Source organism: Canis lupus, chromosome 7, assembly GCF_048164855.1.
Source record: "Canis lupus baileyi chromosome 7, mCanLup2.hap1, whole genome shotgun sequence".
Taxonomy (NCBI): domain Eukaryota; kingdom Metazoa; phylum Chordata; class Mammalia; order Carnivora; family Canidae; genus Canis; species Canis lupus.
The window spans coordinates 35,359,338-35,364,320 of record NC_132844.1 but is presented as its reverse complement, the minus strand read 5'-3'; the positions used below and the strand labels follow the sequence as shown (position 1 = coordinate 35,364,320).

Genomic DNA, 4,983 nt, shown 5'->3' with positions numbered 1-4,983 from the left:
CTTCACACACTGAAAGTTGATCACCTTTGGTGTAATCAGCCATAAATACTTAAGAAAATAATCACATTAACATTGATCACATTAATCATATTAGTAATAAAAAATAAAATCAGTATTAGTAATAATAATCCTAACAGCCTGTATCTAAAGAAAATTTGATGTTTGCTTATTCATTTGTATATCATTTGTATTCTGAATTATCTTAGCACATTACACATTACAGCATGGACTTAACCATATAAAGGGTCTATGTCAAGCCATCTAAATAGATTTGCTTTTCAAAATACCAAAAGACCTTGTTTTTCTACTACAGGCATACCTCATTTTATTGCCCTTCACTTTATTGTAGTTCACAGCTACTGTATTTTTTTTTTTTTTTTACCAATTAAAGATTTGTGGCAACTTTGCCTCAAGCAAGTCTTTTGTCAATACTTTTACTACAGCATTTCATGTACGGGGCAGGTGCCGACACTGGGAAGGGAAGTAGCAGCAGGATGATTAGGAGAAGAAGGATGATTCCACACACGCTCAAGAGAGTATAGGAGACGATCCACAAAATGGGATCATTCAAAGACAGGGCGGGGACGCAGTTGCTGGCTATGTTGTCTGTCGAGAAAGGCCCAGAAATTTCAGACACTGGAGCACCTGCAATTTCTGCACAGGGGCTTGCTGCAAAGCCCACCCTCTTCCAAGCTCTGTCGAAGACCACGTAGAAGCCCTCCATCACGGTAGCACCAATCACCAGCGCGTTCGTGGAAGGTGAGATGCCGAATCGGTAACATTTATAATTCAGGCCAGCCCCCATCATGGGCTGGACGTACAGCTGAGGCAGGATGGTTATGCCGAATGACTGGCTGGAGTTCTCGTCTCTAGGTAGATGGAGATTTTAGGGAAGTAAGACCAAGGTATCTCCGAATTCGTCCAGCAAGCCAGCTGGGACCCAGTCCAGAAACCATCAGAGAATTCTGGAATCAAGAGACGTGCGGGTCACGGCTTCAACCACCACATTGAACACCTTCTGGGGCAGGCGCAGAAGCGTGGTACCGCTATCCACGATGGCCTTGTCTGCGTTATACTTTCTGCAGTCCAGATTCAGACTCTGGCCTCCAATTTCCAACTTCAGAATTTCTATCTGATAATACCACTCCTCCTTAATACGGGTATACCAGATGTCTCCTTTGTACAAACTCGGTTCAGTTCCACCCAGGACAAGACTACCTCCGTTGGTACCAGATCCAGCTACGGGCAGCCCCGCCCCCCACATCTGCATGGAGAAGACGTTGGGGGATCTTCGCCTGCGCAGCCAGAGAATCAAAGAAAGTCTCCAGGGAACTGGATGGCTTGGCCAGAGCAGCATATGAGAGTTCAAGTGTCTCATTCCATTTGATACCAGGCAGAAAGAAATTCTCGGACTCAAAGATAGTGGCAATGTTGACAAAGAAGGAGCTGTTGAAGCCTTTGGGGATGGTGACAAAGTCCTCCCCGACGATGTCAGTCCAGCTCCCTTGCGTGTAGTTCGCAGTGACATCAAAGCCCTTGGAGCGGTACGTACTGGACTTGTCTGCGTAGGAAGTACGACATCACTTCATGTCTCTGTGTCACATTTCAGTAATCTCACAGTATTTCAAACTTTATCATTACTATCATGTTTGTTATGGTGATCTGTGATCAGTGATCTTTGATAGAGCTATTGTAATTGATGGGAAGACACAAACCACACCCATATAAGACAGTGAATGTAATCAATAAATGTGTATCTGATTGTTCTATCAACTGGCTGTCCCTCCCATCTCTCTCCCTCTCTTTGTGCCTCCCTATTCTCTAAAACAAAACAATATTGAAATTAGGCCAATTAATAACCCTATAATGGTCTGTAAGTGTACAAATGAAAGGAAGAATCTCACTTCTCTCACTTTAAATTGAAAGCTGGAATGATTAAACTTAGTGAGGAAGGCATGTCAAAAGTTAGGCCTTTCATGCAAGTTAGCCAAGTAATAAGTACAAAGGAAAAGTTCTTGAAGGAAATTTAAAATGCTATTCCAGTGAACAAATGAATGATAAGAAAGCAAAAGAACAATATGACTGCTTATTGACAATGCCCCCTGGTTACCCAAAAGCTCTGATAGAGAAGAACAGTGAGATTCATGTTTTCATGCCTAACATAACATCCATTCTGCAGCCCATTGATCAAGAAGTCATTTCAACTCTCAAGTCTTATTTAAGGAATACATTTCATAAGACTAAAGCTGCCATAGATAGCAATTCCTCTGATGGATCTGGGCAAAGTAAATTGAAAAATTTCTGGAAAGGATTCTCTGTTCCATTACAGATACCATTAAGAATCATTGTGTTCACAAATTCCTTTAGCTTGTTTGTCCTGGAAACTCTTTATCTCTCCTTCTAGTCTGAATGACAGCCTTGCTGGATAAAGTATTCTTGGCTGCATTATTTTCCCACTTAGCACATATGGAAAATTTATTATGGTCTTATTTTAAGAAATTGCCACAGCCAACTCATCATTCAACAGCCACCATCTTGATCAGTCAACAACCATCAACATCAAAGCAAGGACTTCCACCAGCAAAAGATTAACTCACTGAAAGCTCAGATGATGACTAGCATTTTTTAGCAATAAGATATTGTTATTTAAAAAAAAGATATTGTGATTTAAAATATATATATATATATATATATTTAGACATAATGCTTTGCACATTTAATAGACTTCAATATAGTATAAAAAGAACTTCTAGGGCAGCCCCGGTGGCTCAGCGGTTTAGTGTCACCTTCAGTCCAGGGCCTGATCCTGGAGACCCAGGATCCAGTCCCACATCAGGCTCCCTGCATGGAGCCTGCTTCTCCCTCTGCCCGTGTCTCTGCCTCTCTCTCTCTCTGTGTCTCTCATGAATAAATAAATAAAATATTTTTTAAAAAAAGAACTTCTATATGTACTGGGAAACCAAAAATTTCGTTTGACTTGCTTTACTGCAATGTTTGCTTAATTATGATGGTCTGGAACTGAACCCACAATATCTCCAAGGTATGCTTATATGTTGTCTCTAATACTCTGGCATAGATATAGGAAAGTTTCCTAAGGGATTCCAGCATTTTTGTGTATTTAAAGCTCATGGGTAGCACACATTAAGAAAGAAGTATGGCTGATTTTTTTAAAAAACAAAGACTGAATTATAATAAATACAACATAAATATATAAATGCAAATATACATACAAGAAGGCAGGCAGGATAGTTAGTACTCGAAATCATAACAATGTTGTACCGTGTTTTATGATTCCTCTGAGTTTGTCTCATGGACACACCACATACTTAAAATAATTTTGTGGGGGCACCTGGCTGGCTCAGTTTGTTAAGTGACCACCTTCAGCTCAGGTCATAATCCTGGGGTCCTGGGATCCAGCCCTAAATAGGACTCCCTGTTCAGGGGGGAGCCTGCTTCTCCCTTTCCCTCTGCCCTCCCCCCTGCTTTTGTTTTCGCTCTGTCTCTCTCTCTCTCTGTCAAATGAATAAACAAAATCTTTTAAAAAATAAAAAATAACAATTTTGTGATTAGGAGCTTAAATTTAGTGACTAAAGGTTAAAATTAAAAGAAGAAGATTAGGAATATCTGAAAAATATAGACTACCTAGTGAGTTGTTTTGGTCATGCTAAATAGCAGAGGAAAAATATAATATAATAAAGATCAATGAAATCAAGAACTGGTTCTTTGAAATGATAAACAAAATTGATAAAACTTTAGCCAGGGTCATCAGGAAGAAAAGAGGGAACAAATAAATAAAAGTCAAAGTGAAAGAAGAGAAGGAACAAATGACACCTCAGAAATGCAAAGGATTATAAGAGACCACCATGAAAAAAGTATATGCTAACAAACTGGACAACTTAGAAGACATTGATAAATTCCTAGAAATATACAATCTTCTGAGACTGAATGAGAAAAAAAAATCTGAACAGACCAATTAGTAGCAATGAAATTGAATCAATAACCAAAAAACTTCCAGCAAACAAAAGTCTAGGATCAGATGTTTTCACAGATGAATTCTACCAAAGGTTTAAAGAAAAGTTAATGCCCATTCTCCTCAAACTATTCCAAAAAAAAAAAGAAGAAGAAGGAAAGTTTCTAAATACAGCATACGAGGCCAGCATTACCCTGATACTAAAATCAGACAAAAATATTATTAAAAAAGGAAACTACAGGTCAATGTATCCCTGATGAACATAGATGCAAAATTCAACAAAATATCAACAAACCTCTTTCAACAATACATTCATTCAAAAGGATCATTCAGGGGATGCCTGGATGGCTCATGGTTGAGTGTTTTTGCCTTCGGCTCACAAGTGATCCTGGGGTCCAGGGATTGAGTCCCACAGGGAGCCTGCTTCTCCCTCTCCCTATGTCTCTGCCTCTCTCTGTGTCTCTCATGAATAAATACATAAAATCTTGAAAAAAAAAAAAAAGGATCATTCGGGGCACTTGGGTGGCTCTGTCGGTTAAGTGTCTGCCTTCCATTCAGGTCATGATCTCAGAACCCTGGGATCCCAGGTGCCCCACATCAGGCTCCCTGCTCAGCAAGGAATTTGTTTCTCTCTCTCCCTCTGCCGCTTCCACTGCCTGTGCTCTCTCTCTCACTTGCTCTCTCAAATAAGTAAAATCTTAAAAAAACAAAACAAAACAAAACAAAACAAAACAAAACAAAAAAACATCATTTGGGGGTGCCTGGGTGGCTTAGTCCAATTCTTAGTTTCAGCCCAGGCTGTGATCTTAGGGTTGTGAGACTCAACCCTGAATGGGGCTCTACACTCAGCGGAAAGTCTACTTAAGATTCTTTCCCTCTCCCTTTGCCCCGCTCCACCACTCACATGTGTATGTGTGCTCTCTCACTCAAATAATCTTTTTTTTAAAAGTATCATTAAAAAAAAAGGATCATTTTTTATGATTCAGTGGGATTTTATGCAAGAATGATTCAAA

General features: G+C 39.7%; 1 pseudogene; it reads right to left on the bottom strand.

Moving 5' to 3' along the window:
• Positions 1–368: 368 nt before the first annotated feature.
• LOC140636395 (beta-secretase 2 pseudogene) lies at positions 369–1,580 on the bottom strand (annotated as a pseudogene).
• Positions 1,581–4,983: the final 3,403 nt, after the last annotated feature.